This window comes from Papio anubis, chromosome 20 (assembly GCF_008728515.1).
Source record: "Papio anubis isolate 15944 chromosome 20, Panubis1.0, whole genome shotgun sequence".
Lineage (NCBI taxonomy): Eukaryota > Metazoa > Chordata > Mammalia > Primates > Cercopithecidae > Papio > Papio anubis.
Genome location: NC_044995.1, coordinates 12,201,247 through 12,219,899, shown reverse-complemented (window position 1 = coordinate 12,219,899; position 18,653 = coordinate 12,201,247). Strand labels below are relative to the sequence as shown.

Here is an 18,653-nt window from a genome sequence, read left to right as displayed (position 1 = left end):
CTTGTGCAGACATCTTCAGGTTTCCACCCAGGGTTCAGGCCAAGAGACTTTGGCCTTTCTTCCAAGTGCTACCTTGATTAACCAGTCTAACCATCACCCTAGGCAATTCCAGGTGGAGTTTCTCATAGTATCTTTACCTTCTGGCTTTTAAAATTTATCCAAACTTCAGGAACTACAGCAACTTAGCTTAAGGCCCTTTAATGTTGGGGGATCAACAGGAACTTTCTTTGGTCCATCCAACCTTGAATAGTGTTACATTCAGACCTTTGTTTTAATCCCATCAGTTTTTATTTTATTAATCTAATAGCCATCCAAAGATTTCCACCATGCTGGGATGAGTATCATGATTTCCACCTTTTCTTTTACCTCTTAGTTTCATTCCTATCCATGTTTTCTTTACTTGTCTTACTTTTTTTTTTTTTTTTTTTTTTTTTTGAGACGGAGTCTTGCTCAGTCGCCCAGGCTGGAGCGCGGTGGCGCGATCTCGGCTCACTGCAAGCTCCGCCTCCCGAGTTTGCGCCATTCTCCTGCCTCAGCCTCCCAAGCAGCTGGGACTACAGGCGCCCGCCACCTCGCCCGGCTAATTTTTTGTGTTTTTAGAGACGGGGTTTCACCACGTTAGCCAGGATGGTCTCGATCTCCTGACCTTGTGATCCGCCCGTCTCGGCCTCCCAAAGTGCTGGGATTACAGACGTGAGCCACCGTGCCCAGCCTACTTGTCTTACTTCTTTATAACCATTTAAAAATTTCTACCTTCCTGGAAGGAGCTATTTGATTCTCCCCATACCTTTCATCATTTTCTTATTAATTATTCTAAGGTTTTATTAGCATCTGAAAGGCCCATAATAGGAAGCAAATTTGGTAAGATTGACTACAGCTCAATTTTGCAGCAATAAGTTTACATGAGGTGCCCAAGAAAATGGGGTTCCCCAAACCAAGACATTTACCTTGACCTGGGTAATAAACATATTCAGTAGGTAAAATATTCCTATCATCATAATGTTAGTGCCACATGGCTTGCATGGGAAGCATATTAAGCTGGTTCATCTGGGGAGTCCCACTTGGCATTTTAGGGGGAGTCAGACAGTCCCGCTTTGCCGAGTAGACAGACTTTAGAGTAGCTTTTATCCACCCTCCCAGGCTGGCTGTTCCTTCAGGAATAAACTCCTGTGTGTGTGTATGATACATACCTATCTGCAATTGTTGAAGAGTGAGCTGTAGGTCCTACATCAATCCAAATATGTTCTTCCACTCTGCATTATTTAAAACCAAAGATATTTACCCTAAATTAGTTACTCTCACTATCCATGTTAGTAAAAGTTCCTCAGGAAGCTGAGGATACCAGTCTATAAAATGAAACAATTCCTTCACACTATTGATATAGAACCAGGCCTGTTCTGTCCATCTCACAGTATGCCAATCACTGAGATGACAAGTCTTACAGCAGAGAAAGCATGTATTCACAAGGCTGCCAAGTGCAGAGGTGGGAGAACAGTTCCCAAATCTGCCTCCTTGACGATGGGATTTAGAGATATTTATGGAATAAAGAAGCCTGTCGGCCATGCATGGTGGCTCACGCCTGCAATCCCAGCACTTTGGGAGGCCAAGCCAGGCAGATCACAAGGTCAGGAGTTCAAGACCAGCCTGGCCAACATGGTGAAACCCCATCTCTGCTAAAAATACAAAATACCCGGGTGTGATGGGGGGGCACCTGTAATCCCAGCTACTCAGGAGGCTGAGACAGAAGAATTGCTTGAACTCGGGAGGCAGAGGTTGCAGTGAGCCGAGATGGCACCACTGCACTCCAGCTTGGGCGACATAGTGAGACTCCGTCTCAAAAAAAAAAAAAAATTGACCTGCTTTATCTCCAAAGTATGCCTGTATAAAGTTACTGATGCAAGACCATATTGTACCTTTTGTAATGGATTTTTCCAAATATATACACAAATACAAAGGACTATGTAAGTCCCGTGAATTCTTCCTCAATGATCCATTATTATTTATCATTGCATGGTGGTTTTTGACTTTTTTTTTTTTTTTTTTGAGACGGAGTCTTGCTCTGTCACCCAGGCTGGAGTGCAGTGGCACCACCTCGGCTCACTGTTAGCTCAGCCTCCTGGGTTCACGCCATTCTCCTGCCTCAGCCTCCCAAGTAGCTGGGACTACAGGCGCCCACCACCACGCCCTGCTAATTTTTTGTATTTTTAGTAGAGACGAGGTTTCACTGTGTTAGCCAGGATGGTCTCGATCTGACCTCGTGATCCGCCCACCTCGGCCTCCCAAAGTGCTGGCCTGAGCCGCTGCGCTCGGCCTTTTTTTTTATACTTTAAGTTCTAGGGTCATGTGCACAACGTGCAGGTTTGTTACATATGTATACATGTGCCATGTTGGTGTGCTGCACCCATTAACTCGTCATTTACATTAGGTATATCTCCTAATGCTATCCCTCCCCCCCCCTTTTTTTTTTTTTAAGACAGAGTCTTGCTGTATCACCCAGGTTGGAGTGCAGTGATGCAATCTCAGCTTACTGCAACCTCCACCTCCTGGGTTCAAGCAATTCTCAGGGCTCAGCCTCCCAAGCAGCTGGGATTACAGTGCCTTTACGCTTGGCTAATTTTTTTTTTTTTTTTTTTAGATGGAGTTTCACTCTTGCTGCTCAGTGTGAAGTGCTATGGCGCGACCTTGGCTTGCCACAACCTCCACCTCCCGGGTTCAAGCGATTCTCTTGCCTCAGCCTCCCGAGTAGGTGGGATTACAGGTATGCGCCACCCCGCCCGGCCTATTTTGTATTTTTTTTTTTTTTTTTAGTAGAGGTAGGATTTCTCCTGTCTACTAAAAACAAACAGGGTCAGGCTGGTCTCCAACTCCAGCCTGACTAACTGGCAAAACCCTGTCTGTATTAAAAATACAAAAATTAGCCGGGCGTGGTCATGGGCACCTGTAATCTCAGCTACTTGGGAGGCTGAGGCAGGAGAATCGCTTGAACCCAGGAGGCAGAGGTTGCAGTGAGCAGAGATCCTGCCATTGCACTCCAGCCTGGACGACAAGAGCAAGACCCCATCTCAAAAAAAACAAAAAACAAACAAAACCCACAATTTCTCATTTTGTTGAACACATTCATATTGTTTTCTTTGTTTCAGTTTCATTTATTTCTGCTCTAATCTTTATTATTTTATTTTTCTTTTCTTTTTTTTTTTTTTTGAGACGGAGTCTCACTCTGTTACCCAGGCTACAGTGCAGTGACCGATCTTGGCTCATTGCAACTTCCACCTCCTGGGTTCAAGCAATTCTCCTGTCTCAGCCTCCTGAGTAGCTGGGACTACAGGCGCCTGCCCTATGCCTAATTTTTGTATTTTTAGTACAGATGGGGTTTCACCTTGTTGGTCAGGTTGGTCTCGAACTCCTGACCTCAGGTGATCCACCTGCCTCAGCCTCCCAAAGTGTTGGGATTGCAGGCGTGAGCTACTGCGCGCAGCTATTTATTTTCCTCTACTCACTTTGAGTTTGGTTTGCTCTCACTTCTCTAATTCTTTAAGATGCATTATAAGGTTGTTTATTTAAAGGTTTTTTTTTTTTACTTTTATAATGTAGGCACTTATAGCTATAAACATTCTCCTTAGTACTTCTTTTTCTGTATCCGACAGATTTTGGCATGCTGTGTTTCTATTATCATTTGTTTCAAAAAACTTTTCTTTTCTTTTCTTTTTTTTTGAGATGGAGTCTCCCTCCATCATCCAGGCTGGAGTGCAGTGGCACAATCTTGGTTCACTGCCACCTCCACCTTCTGGGTTCAAGCAATTCTCCTGTCTCAGCCTCACGAGTAGCTGGGACTACAGGTGCCCACCACCACGCCCGACTAATTTTTGTATTTTTAGTAGAGACAGGGTTTCACTTTGTTGATCAGGCTGGTCTCGAACTCCTGACCTCAGGTGATCCACCTGCCTTGGCCTCCCAAAGTGCTGGGATTACAGGCATGAGCCAATGCGCCTGGCCTCAAAACTTTTCGATTTCTTTTCTTTCTTTCTTTTTTTTTTTTTTTGAGATGGAGTCTTGCTCTGTCACCCAAGCTGGAGTGCAATGGCGCAATCTCCACTCACTGCAACCTCCGCCTCCTGGGTTCAAGCAATTCTCCTGCCTCAGCCTCCTGAATAGCTGGGATCACAAGTGCATGCCACCATGCCCAACTAATTTTTGTATTTTTAGTAGAGACGGGGTTTCACCATGTTGGTCAGGGTGGTCTTTTTTTAAAAAAATTACTTTAAGTTCTAGGGTACATGTACATAATGTGCAGGTCTATTACATATGTATACATGTGCCATGTTGGTGTGCTGCACCCATTAACTCGTCATTTACATTAGGTATATCTCCTAATGCTCTCCTGTCCCCCTTTCCCCAGTCAGGCTGAAGTCCTGACCTCGTGATCCTCCTGGCTCGGCCTCCCGAAGTGCTGGGATTACAGGCATGAGCCACCACATCCAGCCCAACTTTTCAGTGTCTTAATTGACCCATTGGTCATTCAGAAGCCAACTATTTAATTTCCATTTGTTTGTAGCATTTTGAAAAGTCCACCTGTGCTTTTATTGCATTGTGGTCAGAGAAGATATTTGATACTATTTCAATTAAAAAATTTTCAAGTCATATTTTATGGCCTAACATATAGTATTTGAGAATGATCCATGTGCTGAGAAGAATATGTATTCTGAAGCTGTTGGATGAAATGTTCCATAAATATCTATTAGGTCCATTTGTTCTATAGTGCAGATTAAGTCCATTTCTGTCTGGAAGACCTGTTCAACGCTGAAAGTGGGGTGTTATCATCGTCAGCTATCATTGTGTTGGAGTGTATCTGTCTCTTTAGCTCTAATAATATTTGCTTTTATATCTGGGTGCTCCAGTGTTGGGTGTATACATATTTACAAAGGTTATGTCCTCTTGCTGAATCGATCCCTTTAGCATTATATATAATGACCTTATTTGTCTGTTTACAGTTTTTCTCTTGAAATCTGTTTTTCTGATATGTGTGTAGTTATTCCTGCTATTTTTTGGTTTCCAGTGGCATGAAATATCTTTTTCCATCCCTTTTATTTTAATTTATGTGTGTCTTTATAGGTGAAGTGTGTTTCCTGTACACAATAGAGCACTGGGTCTTTGTTTTTATTCATTCAGCAACTCTGTGTATTTTGATTGGAGACTAGTCCATTTACATTCATTGTTATTATTAATAAGTAAGGATTTACTCCTGCCATGTTGTTTTGTGGTCTTCTCTTCCTTCCTGTCTTCCTTATTGTGAAGGTGATTTTCTCTGGTTGTATATTTTAATTTCTTTTAAAAAAAATTTTTGGTATCCGTTGTAGGTTTTTTGAATGGAGTTTACCATGAAGCTTCCATATATCTTATAACTCATTATTTTAAACTGATGACAACACTGATTGCATAAACAAATAACAAGCAAAGAGAAAAACTAATAAAAACATTACACTTTAGCTTTGTCCCTCAGCATTTACATTTTTTGTTTCTATGTATATCTAATTGTACTATGTCTTGAAAAGTTATTGTAATTGTTTTCAATAGGTTCATATTTTAGTCTTTCTACTCAAGATATGAGTTTACACATCACAATTACAGTGTTACCATATTTTTTTCTGTATAGTTACTATTACCAGTGAGTTTCGTGCCTTCAGATGATTTCTTATTGCTCATTAACATCCTTTTAGATTGCAGAACTCCCTTTAACTTTTCTTGTAAGACAAGTCTGGTGTTGACAAAAATCTTTCAGTTTTTGTTCATCCAGAATAGTTTTTATTTCTCTTTTATGTTTGAAGGACACTTTCAGCAGATACACTATTCTAGGATATAAGTTTTTTCCTTCAACACTTTAAATCCATCATGCCACTCTCTCCTGGCCTATAAGATTTACACTGAGAAGTCTTCTACCAAGCATATTGGATCTCCTTTGTGTGTTGTTCCTGTTCTGTTGCTTCTTTTAGGATCATTTCTTTGTCCTTGACCTTTGGTAATTTGATTACTAAATGTCTTGAGGTAGTCTTCTTTGGGTTAAATCTGCTTGGTATTCTATAACCTTCTTGTACTTGAATATTGATATCTTTCTCTTGGAAAGCTTTTCCTTCCTAATATCTTTGGGAAATTCTCTGATATTATCCCTTTGAATAAACTTTAAAAAAAACTTTTATTTTAGGTTCAGGGGTTCATGGTCTGGTTTGCTATATAGGCAAATTGCATGTTGCAGGGGTTTGATGTACAATTTCATCATCTAGGTAACATGCATACTATTCAAAAGTTAGTTTTTCAATCCTTCTCCTCCCATCCTGTTGCAGAAGTCAAGTAGACCTCTGTTGAGGGAAGTCAGGGACTCCAAACAGAGGGACAGGCTGGAGTTGCAGCAGAGGAACATAAATTGTGAAGATTTCATTTTAATATGGACATACAGCAGTTCCCAAAATTAATACTTTTATAATTTCTTATGCCTGTCTTTACTGAAATCTCTAAACATAAATTGTGAAGATTTCATAGACATTTATCAGTTCCCAAATAATACTCTTATAATTTTTTATGCCTGTCTTTAATTTCTTAATTCTGTTATCTTTGTAAGCTGAGAATGTACATCACCTCAGGGCCACTATTGTATAAATTGATTGTAAAATGTGTGTTTGAACAATATAAAATCAGTGCACCTTGAAAAAGAACAAAATAACAGCGATTTTCAGGGAACAAGGAAGATAACCATAAGGTCTGACTGCCTGTGGAGTCAGGCAGAATAGAGCCATATTTTTCTTCTTGCAAAGAGCCTTTAAAGGGACTTGCAAGTACGAGAGATATTGCTGAATTATTTTCCCAGCAAGGAATATTAAGAATTAATACCCTAGGGAAGGAATGCATTCCTGGGGGGAGGTCTATAAACGGCCTCTCTGGCAGTGTTTATCTTACGCAGTTGAGATAAGGACTGAAATGCACCCTGGTCTCCTGCAGTACCCTCAGGCTTGCTAGGATTGGGAAATTCCAGCCTGGTAAATTTTGGTCAGACCGGTTCTCTGCTCTTGAACCCTGTTTTCTGTTAAGATGTTTATCAAGACAATAAGTGCAAAGTGGAACATAGACTCTCATCAATAATTCTAATTTAGCCCTTGCCTTATGATCTTTGCTTTGCCCTTTGCCTTGTGATCTTTATTGCCCTTTGAAGCATGTGATCTTTGTGACCTACTCCCTGTTCGTACATCCCCTCCCCTTTTGAAATCCCTAATAAAAACTTGCTGGTTTTGCGGCTCAGGGGACATCACGGACCCACCAATACATGATGTCACCCCTGGAGGCCCAGCTATAAAATTCCTCTCTTTGTACTCTTTCTCTTTATTTCTCAGACCAGTTGACACTTAGGGAAAATAGAAAGAACCTACATCGAAATATTGGGGGCTGGTTCCCCCAATAGGCCCCGGTGTCTGTCTGTTGTTCCCTTCTTTGTGTCCCTATGTACTCCATGTTTAGCTTCTACTTATAAGTGAGAATGTGTAGTATTTAGTTTTCTGTTCCTGCATTACTTAGTTTGTAATAATGGCCTTCAGCTTCATTCACGTTGCTGCAAAGGACACGATCTCATTGCTTTTTATGGCTGTATAGTATTTCATGGTGTATATGTACCATATTTTCATTATCCAGTCTCATGTTGATGGGCATTTATGTTGATTCCATGTCTTTGATATTGTGAATAGTGCTGCAATGAACATATGTGTGCACATCTTTATGGCAGAACAATCTATATTCCTTTGCACATATATCCAATAATGGGATTGTTGGATCAAACAGTAGTTGAGAAATCACTAAGCTGCTTTCCACAATACCTGAACTAGTTTACATTCCCACCAGCAGTGCATAAGCATTCCCTTTTCTCCATAACCTCACCAGCATCTGTTATTTTTTTGATTTTTTAGTAATAGTCATTCTGACTGGTGCAAGATGGTGTCTCATTAGGGTTTTTTTGATTAGCATTTCTCCAATAATTAGTGATGTTGAACATTTTTTTTTAATATGCTTGTTGGCTACATGAATGTCATCCTCTGAAAAGTGTCTGTTCATGTACTTTGCCTGCTTTTTAATGGGGTTGTTAGTTTTTTGTTTGTAAATTTGTTTAGGTTCCTTATAGATGCTGGATAATAGATCTTTGTCAGATTCATAGTTTGTAAATATTTTTTCCCATTCGGTTGGCTGTCTATTTACTGTGTGGATAGTTTCTTTTGTTGTGCAGAAGCTCTTTAGTTTAATTAGGTCCCAACTGTCCATTTTTGTTTTTATTGAAATTGCTTCTGGAGTCTTTGTCATGAATCACTGCCAGACCTTATGTCCAGAATAGTATTTCTTAGTTTTCTTTCTAGGGGGTTTATAGGTTTAGGTTTTACATTTAATTCTTTAAACCATCCTGAGTTGATTTTTGTATATAGTGTAAGGAAAGGGTCCAATTCCAATCTTCTGCATAGGGCTAGCCATTTATTCCAGCACCATTTATTGAATAGGGAGTCCTTTCCCCATTGCTTGTTTTTGTAGAGTCTGTCAAAGATCAGATGGTTGTAGGTGTGCAGCATTATTTCTGGGCTCTCTATTTTGTTCCATTGGTCTATGTGTCTGTTTTTGTACCAATACCATCTTGTTTTTGTTACTGTAGCCTTGCAGTATTGTTTGAAATTGGGTACTGTGACACCTCCTGCTTTGTTCTTTTTGCCAAGGATCGCTTTGGCTATTTAAGCCTTTTATTGTTCCATATAAAATTTATTCATCTATTTATTTATTTAATCTAGAGACAGGGTCTCACTCTGCTGCTCACACTGGAGTGCAGTGGTGTGAAGTTGGCTCATTGCAACCTCGGCCTCCCAGGTCCAAGCGATTCTCCCACCTCAGCCTCCAGACTAGCTGGGACTACAGGTGTGCAGTACCATGCCGGGCTACTTCTTGTATTTTTTGGTAGAGACAGGGTTTCAACATGTTGGTCAGGCTGGTCTTGAACTCTGTTGCGGCAAGTCAGGGACCCCGAACGGAGGGACTGGCTAAAGCCGTGGCAGAAGAACATAAATTGTGAAGATTTCATGGACATTTATTAGTTCCCCAAATTAATACTTTTATAATTTCTTATGCCTGTCTTTACTGCAATCTCTGAACATAAATTGTGAACATTTCATGGACACTTATCACTTCCCCAATCAATACCCTTGTGATTTCCTGTCTGTCTTTACCTTAATCTCTTAATCCCATCATCTTCATTAGCTGAGGAGGATGTATGTCACCTCAGGATCCTGTGATGATTGCATTAACTGTACAAATTGTTTGTAGAGCATGTGTGCTTGAACAATATGAAATCTGGGCACCTTGAAAAAAGACAGGATAACAGTAATGTTCAGGAAACAAGGGAGATAACCTTAAACTCTGACTGCTGGTGAGCCAGACAGAACAGAGCCATATTTCTCTTCTTTCAAAAGCAAATAGGAGAAATATAGCTGAATTCTTTTTCTCAGCAAGGAACATCTCTGAGAAAGAGAATGGCCCCTGAGGGCAGGCCTCTGAAATGGCCGCTTTAGGGGTGGCTGTCTTTTGCGGTTGAAGCCAAAGGGATGAAATAAGCCCTGGTCTCCTGTAGCACTCCCAGGCTTATTAGGATGAGGAAATTCCCACCTAATAAATTTTGGTCAGACAGGTTATCTGCTCTCAAATCCTGTCTCCTGATAAGATGTTATCAATGACAATGCGTGCCGAAACTTCATTAGCAATTTTAATTTCACCCCCTCCTGTGATCTCACCCTGCCTCTATTTGCTTTGTGATATTTTATTACCTTGTGAAGCATGTGATCTCTGTGACCCACACCCTATTCATACACTCCCTTCCCTTTTGAAAAATCACTAATAAAAACTTGCTGGTTTTATGGCTCAGGGAGCATCACGGAACCTGCTGAGATGTGATGTCTCCCCCAGACACCCAGCTTTAAAATTTCTCTCTTTTGTACTCTTTCCCTTTATTTCTCAGACTAGCCAACACTTAGGGAAACAGAAAAAAACCCATGTTGAATATCGGGGGTGGGGTTTCCCCCAATAGAACTCCTGATCTCGGCCGGGCGCGGTGGCTCAAGCCTGTAATCCCAGCACTTTGGGAGGCCGAGACGGGCGGATCACGAGGTCAGGAGATCGAGACCATCCTGGCTAACATGGTGAAACCCCGTCTCTATTAAGAAATACAAAAAACTAGCCGGGCGAGGTGGCGGGCGTCTGTAGTCCCAGCTACTCGGGAGGCTGAGGCCGGAGAATGGCGTGAACCCGGGAGGCGGAGCTTGCAGTGAGCTGAGATCTGGCCACTGCACTCCAGCCCGGGCGACAGAGCGAGACTCCGTCTCAAAAAAAAAAAAAAAAAAGAACTCCTGATCTCAAGTGATCTGCCCATCTTGGCCTCCCAAAGTGGTGGGATTACAGGCATAAGCCACCACGTCTTGCCACCATATGAACTTTAAATTGTTTTTTAGACAGTATGGCCATTTTGACAATATTGATTCTTCCCATCCATGAGCATGGAATGTTTTTCCATTTGTGTCATCTCTGATTTCTTTGAGCAGTGTTTTGTTATTCTCATTGTAGAGATCATTCACCTCTTTGGTTAGCTGTATTCCTAGGTGTTTTATTCTTTTTGTGGCTATTGTGAATGAAATTGCATTCTGGATTTCGGTCTCAGCTTGAATGTTGTTAGTGTATGGGAATGCTCATTGTATGGGGAGCAAGGTGAGCCTTGAGGAATGGGCTTGTCTGGCTGTGCTCCACTGGGGTCATGGAGTCTCCTGCTGGCAGCTTTCCAGAGGCCAATGGCAAGAGTGGGTTACTCTGTGCCTGCTCAATTCACCCCTTCCCTAGGCATCACTGAGAGCTAGGAACAAGTCTTGGGAAGTGGTGAGTTGTAGCCACGTTCAGGGTCCTAGCTTCCTCCCACTACAACTCAGCATCTGTGTCTTCCCTCCATGCACTCCTGTCATCCCTCTGAAAATCTGCTATGAGTGCACCAGTCTTCCCAATGTTCTGGTCCCTTGGTGGCAGATGTTCCTCCTGGCTGCATTTGGCCAACCATCTTGAAAATCTCCGAATAAACTTTCAACTTCTGTATCTCCAGCCACCTCTTGTTTAAGGCCAATTACTCTTAAATTTGCACTTTTGAGGCTATTTTCTAGATCGCATAGGCATGGTTCATTCTTTTTTATTCTTTTTTTGTCTCCTATGTGTTTTCAAGTAGCCTGACTTCAAGCTCACTAATTCTTTCTTCTGCTTGATCAGATATGCTATTAAAAGACTCTGATGTATTATTCAGTATGTCAATCGTATTTTTCTTTTCTTTTCTTTTCTTTGAGACAGATTCTCACTCTGTTGCTAGAGTGCAATGGCGTGATCTTGGCTCACTGCAACCTCCACCTTCTGGGTTCAAGCGATTCTCCTGCCTCAGCCTCTGGAGTAGCTGGGATTACAGGTGCCTGCCATCACACCCAGCTAATTTTTGTAATTTTAGTAAAGACAGGGTTTTGCCTTGTTGGCCAGGCTGATCTGGAACTCCTGACCTCAGGTAATCTGCCAGCCTTAGGCTCCCAAAGTGCTGGGATTACAGGCATGAGCCACCACGCCCAGCCTGTCAATTGTATTTTTCAACTCTGGAATTCATAATCCCTTTTTTTTTTTTTTTTTTTTTTTTGAGACGGAGTCTTGCTCAGTCGCCCAGGCTGGAGTGCAGTGGCACGATCTCAGCTCACTGCAAGCTCTGCCTCCCGGGTTCACGCCATTCTCCTGCCTCAGCCTCCCAAGTAGCCGGGACTACAGGTGCCCGCTGCCCGCCTGGCTAATTTTTTGCATTTTTAGTAGAGATGGGGTTTCACCATGTTAGCCAGGATGGTCTCAATCTCCTGACCTCGTGATCCGCCCGCCTTGGCCTCCCAGTGCTGGGATTGCACGCCAAGTGGAGCCACCACGCCCAGCCTTGAGTAACTTTTTTTTTTTTTTTTTTTTTTTTTTTGAGACAGAGTCTCGCTTAGCCGCCCCAGGCTGGAGTGCAGTGGTGCCATCTCAAGCTCACTGCAAGCCTCCGCCTGGTTCACGCCATTCTCCTGCCTCTGGCCTCCCCGAGTAGCTGGGACTACAGGCGCCGGGGCCTGCTAATTTTTGCATTTTTAGTAGAGACGGGTTCGTTAGCCAGGATGGTCTCTGATCTCCTGACCTCGTGATCCGCCCGCCTCGGCCTCCCAAAGTGCTGGGATTACAGGCATGAGCCACCGTGCCCGGCCGAAAATCCTTTTAATTATTTCAATCTCTTTGTTAAATTTATCTGATAGGACAGATGGAATTTCTTCTAAATTCCGTCTCTGTGTTATCTTGAATTTCACTGAGTTTCCTCAAAACAGTTATTTTGAATTATATCTGCAGGATCACATATCATTGTCTCTCTGGGATTGGTCACTGGTTCCTTATTTAGTTCATTTGGTGAAGTCTTTTTTTCCTGGATGGTCTTGATGCTTATGGACATTCATCAGTGTCTGGACATTGAAGAGTTAGGTATCTGTTGTAGTCTTCACAAACAAGCCTGGGCTTGTTTGGACGCATCCTTCTTGGGAAGGTTTTCCAGGTATTCACAGGGGCTTGAGTGTTGTGATCTAAGTTTTTGGTCACCACAGCTGTATTTGCATTAGGGAGCAACCCCAAGCCCAGTAATGCCGTGGCTGCTGCAGACTTCTAGAGATAGCACTGTGGTGGTCATGGATGAGATCTCGAAGAACTCCCTGTATTACCAGGAAGACTGACCAGCATGGTGAAACCCCATCTCTACTAAAAATACAAAAATTAGCTGGGCATGGTGGCAGGCGCCTGTAACCCCAGCTATTCAGGAAGCTGAGGCAGGAGAATCACTTGAACCCGGGAGGCGGAGGTTGCAGTGAGTCGAGATCATGTCATTCATTGCACCTGGGCAACAGAGTGAGACTCTGTCTCAAAAAATAATAAAATAAAAAGAAATGCTTGCAGAACATTTTCTCAGTTTTTCCCTAAATTCTTTGTGTTATGCACAAAGTCATAACATACATTATACACATTTAACTTATTTATCTATATTATTATTTTTTTTAATACAGGGTCTTGCTGTATCACCTAGGTTGGTCAGAAACTCCTGGGCTCAAGTGGTCCTCTTGCCTCAGCCTCCCAAAGTAGCCGAGATTTCAGGTAGAAGCCATCACATCTGGTTTAGTCTGTATTATTAACGTATTCTCCATGATTTTCTTAAATCCAGGCTATTAAAAATATGACAAATCTAGTCCTTGTTTGTAGTGTTTACCAAGTTTCCTCTTGTAAATTCTTCCAGCAAGAGACTGGAATGTGTTCCAAAAAACAGCTGCAAAAATCTACTCCAGATCGCCTAGGTCTATTGTGAAAAATGAAAGTTAGCTTGTGTAGAATGAGACTTTACCAGGCTCAGTAGAGAACAGCTGTTGAGCCTGTGAGCTGGATGGAAGCTGCAGAGGCCATACAGTGTCAGAGACACTGGCTGGCCAGAGGGCGTGGGCCACTCTGAGCATCCAGTGGTCAGTGGAGGCCTTCCACATTAGGAACAACCCTACATCTTAGCAGATACTTTTCCTCTCCCAAGGAACTGGATTAGTGTAGGGGTACAGGACAGAGTGGAACTGGGGCTGGGAGAGATCCCCCTGCAGCCAGCATAGCAACACTCCCTGTGGGTTGGTTTCTCTGACCCTACCTCTTACCTTGTAAGGGGTGTGCGCTCTCTGAACCCTCTCCTTAAAGTAATGTTCATCTTTCCATTCCCAAGCTTGACTGTTGGTCTGCAACAGGTATTCACCTTAGATGGATTTCACCACCACTTTGGGCTGCTTTTCCAAACACCTTGACTCCAGGAAGTCATGCTAGAAGCTGGGGCCACAGCAGGTCACCCCCATCCACTTAAGAGCCTTGATTTGAAGGACTCAATCCCACGAGCTGGTGGGTCCTGGGTCCTCAATGCACCCGATGTGGGGATGGGGGTTCCACGCTGGGCTCTTTCTTGAAAGATGTGAATGACTTCCTTGCTGTATGTAATAATCGCCTTGAATATTGGAAAAATATTTCGTAATTCTTTTCAATGTTTTTGTGCTGTGCACAATGTAATGGACATTTATACCACACCATTTTCTTTTGAGATAGGGTCTTACTATCACTCAGGCTGGAGTGCATTGGCATGATCTTAGCTCACTGCAGCCTCTATCTCCTAAGCTCAAGCAATCCTCCCACCTCAGCCTTCTGAATAGCTGGGATTACAGGCACACGACACCATGTTTGGCTAATTTTTAATTTTTTTTCTTTTTTTTTTTTGTAGAGACAAAGTCTCACTATATTGCCCAGGTTTACCATACACTTTTAAGTTTAATCCGCAGCTGGGCGCGGTGGCTCACGCCTGTAATCAAGGCACTTTGGGAGGCCAAGGCGGGTAGATCATCTGAAGTCAGGAGTTCGAGACCAGCCTGGCCAACATGGTGAAACCTTGTCTCTACTAAAAACACGAAAATTAGCCAGGCGTGGTGGCACACACCTGTAATCCCAGCTACTCGGGAGGGTGAGGCAGGAAAATTGCTTGAACCCGGGAGGCAGAGGTTGCTGTGAGCCAAAATCATGACACTGCACTCCAGCCTGAGTGACAGAGTAAGACTCTTTCACAAAAAAAAAAAAAAAAAAAAGAGAGAGAGAGAGAGAGAGAAGTGAGTGCTCAGGCTTCTCACAAATCCCTCCAACAAATGGGAGAACACAGACACTTCCTTACAGCAAATTAAGGTGGGTCAATGATGCTCACTGTGTGTTCCACCCAGCTAGTAGAAGTCAAATGGCTTGGGCTACAATCCTAAGAGTGATAAAAATCTGGCAAGAGCCCCACGCAGATTTGAAAGCACAACACAATTCCTCAAATTCTCCCACATACTTGGAATGTATGTGGATGTCTGAAAGAATGAGGTTCAATTCAGGCAGATGGCACCCTTACTGGATCTCCTACAATGCTGTGATGTTGAATAAGGAAATAGCACATTCCCAGTATATCGAAGGTGTTTTTCTCATGTGAACTTTGTGGTACGTGATGAGGTAAGGCCTTTGGTGGATGGCTTTCTCATATTCAACACACCCATAAGGCCCTATTCCAGTGTGAACTCGCTGGTGTCGAGTGAGGCCAGAGCTTCTGCTAAAAGATTTTCCACACTAGCCACATTCATAACGCCTTTCTCCAGTGTGAACTCTCCAATGATCACTGAAGTTGGACCTTCACCTAAACGTTTTCCCACATTCACTGCACTCATAGGGCCTTTATTGAGTGTGAACTCTCTGGTGTTTAAGGAGCACAGATCTTTGGCTAAAGGATTTCCCACATTCATTGTAGTCATAAGGCCTTTCTCCAGTATGAACTCTCAGACGTAGAGTGAGGCTGCAATTATGACTAAATGATTTCCTATATTCGGTGCACTCATAAGGCTTCAATCCAGTGTGAACTTTCTGGTGTTTTATGAGATTGGAATCGTAGGTGAAAAATTTTCCACATTCACCACACTCATAAGGTCTTTCTCCAGTGTGAACAGTAAGTATGGTGTTGCCGTAGTGCAGAGCTTTAGCTAAAAGATTTCCCACATTTGCTGCACTCATAAGGCCTTTCTCCAGTGTGAATTCTCTGATGCTGAATGAGGTTAGACCTTTGGCTAAAGGATTTCCCACATTCATTGCATTCATAAGGTCTTTCTCCAGTGTGAATTTTTCAATGGTTATTGAAGCTACAGCTTTGGTTAAAGGATTTCCCACATTCCCTGCACTCATAAGGCCTTTCTCCAGTGTGAACTCTCTGATGTTGAAAGAGGGTTGAGCTTTGGCTAAAGAACTTACCACATTCTCCACATTTATAAGGTCTTTCTCTAGTGTGAACTCTCTGGTGTTCAATGAGGCTAGAGTTATGGCTAAAGGACTTCCCCCATTCAATGCACATGTAACACCTTTCTTTAGTGAGGGCTCTCTGAGGCTGAAGAAGTATGTGTTTGTAGCTGAAGGCTTTGTTGAACTTTCCCCAGTTGTAATGTATTTTTCTCCTGTGAAAGGCAGTCCAACACAAGGTTCTGCTATTTGATTTTTCCCTGGTATGAGTGGCCAGTTGCTGGAGAAATCTTGAGCTGGCCAGGAAGTCCTTCCCAACATCCCTGCAGGTAGAGGGCTTCTGAGACTCACTGCATGTGCAGCTCTTCACTAATGACACTTTGTTCACCTCACTTCTGAAGGGTTTCACTCCAATGTGCTGCTTCTGACACTGATGATTTATATTGGAAAAGAATTGTTTCTCACATGTCCAATACATGTACATTTTCTCCCTTCGATGTGTTCCCTTGTGCTCAGCCAGGGGAGCAATGTTTTTTAAGATTGGGCCGCACATCTCACAGGAGTGGGCCTGCTGGGAAGATGAACTTGGTGTGGGAACCCTAACTTGTGACAGTCTTTCTACAGAAACACTCTGCTCAGAAGGTACCTCCTCATCCTCTGTTTCACACCAACAATCTAAAGACAATGAAATGACAGTGAAGTGCATGCTGACAGTGTAGGAGGAGACAGCCCCAGTACAAATATGTATTTAACACACCCAGAAAGAAGTCCAGGGGATTGCCTGCAGGACAGGAGGCTTGTTTCAAATTGAGCATGAGGCCTCCAAAAGTAGTCCTCCCCGCCTGACTCTGCTCTCTTTTTTTTTTGAGACAGAGTTTTGCTCTTGTTGTCCAGGCTGGAGCGCGGTGGCACGATCTTGGCTCACTGCAACCTCTGCCTCCCGGGTTCAAGCAATTTGGGATTACGCGCGTGCCACCACACCCAGCTAATTTTTTGTATTTTTAGTAGAGACAGGGTTGCATCATGTTGGCCAGGCTGGTCTTGAACTCCTGACCTCAGGTGACCCACCTGCCTTGGCATCCCAAAGTGCAGGGATTACAGGTGTGAGCAACTGTGCCTGGTCGTGTTTGATTTTTTTTTTTTTTTTTTTTTTTTGAGGTCCAGTCTCGCTCTGTTGCCCAGGCTGGAGTGCAGTGGTGTGAACACAGCTCACTGCAACCTCTACCTCCCGGGTTCAAACAATTCTCCTGCCTCAGCCTCCCCAAGCAGTTGGGACTACAGGCACGCACCACCACGCCTGGCTAAGTTTTGTATTTTTAGTAGAGACAGGGTTTCAGTACATTGGTCAGGCTGGTCTCGAACTCCTGACCTCATGATCCACCTGCAATGGCCTCTCAAAGTACTGTGATTACAGCTGTAAACCACTGCTCCCAGGCTGGCTCTACTCCTCATCTTAGACTTTGCCACACAGAACCACATGTTCCTTCAGATACCCATGGCCCTATTCCATTTCTGTGTTGCACTTGCCAACCTCTCACCAGTCACAACCTTCCTCTATCCACCTAACACTTATTTAAAGTCCAACTGCACTGGTCACCCACCGGAAGACTACTGATTCTCATAGATGACCACATATGCGTGTGACCTCAGGCCCTACTGAAGTCATTACAAAATCCAAATGCATCTATAAAGCGGTGAATAAGCACCAGCTTTGGCCTGAATGTCATCTTCTCTCAATACCTCTCTCTTTTGCCTCTGATCCATCCCATGCCCATTCTTCCTCCATGCCACCTGTCAAACTATGCTGCCAATCCATTTTCCCTGCATGGTCACTTGTGTGCCTCATCTGTATCTGTGAAGCCTAATCCCATCACCCAGGTACTGAAGTAAGAGATCCAGCCCCCATCCCCCGCTCTTCTGTTCCTGTTCCTCTGTAGCTTCACCATTATCTTGAAGATTGCTCCTCCTAAATGACCACAGTTCACGCACCTTAGTCCACAGAGTAGTCACATTATGGATGTCTCTATTGTGAACCCCCGAGATTTTCAGACCTGTGTGTACAGCTGCCCTCTTCATACCTCTACTCAGTGGATGAAACACCTCAGACTCTTACTATGGCCACACAAAGCACCTGAAGTCCCCCGTGAATATAGGCGTACCACAATATTCTCCATCACAGATGATGGAACTTCCTTCCCTATAGTTGCTAAGACTGAAAACTCTGGGGTCATCCCTGAATCCTGTTTTACCACTTCACTGTACAAATCAGAAAACCTAGTAGCACCCTTTTCAAACATGTATTCAGAATCTAACTACTTTTCCTAAACCAACACTCTGGTCCATTAACCCTCACCTGGATTATGGCAGTGGCCTCTACCCTGATCTTCCTAGGACCTCCCTCCATTCCCCTCTGTTCTCCATTCTGCCACCAGAGGGAGTCTGTTAAGATCTCCCTCTCCTCTCCCTCTCCTGACCCAAACCTCCAGAATAGCAATTTTAATTTTCAGGCAAGCATGCTATACTGATCCCAATGCAGTTTCACTTCTAAGCATTTGCATGTCTTGGTACTAGTTCCTGGTGTAATCCTCCACGCCTGTTTACACTGGTTGGGAAAAAAATGTGAACACCTCTATATGAAAATCTGACATGAGCTTAGGACCCCGGTTTGGGGTTTCCCCAGTGTTCTCAGACCCAAAGACCTGGGGAATAGCACTTGAGAGTTCTTCAGAACATGTGGGTGGGGGTTGAGA

The 18,653-nt window shown here is 43.3% G+C and overlaps 1 protein-coding gene across 2 annotated transcripts in view; it reads right to left on the bottom strand.

Moving 5' to 3' along the window:
* ZNF776 (zinc finger protein 776) overlaps window positions 1-18,653 on the bottom strand; it is a 39,337-nt gene that overhangs the window by 19,702 nt on the left and 982 nt on the right. The window lies entirely within an intron of this gene.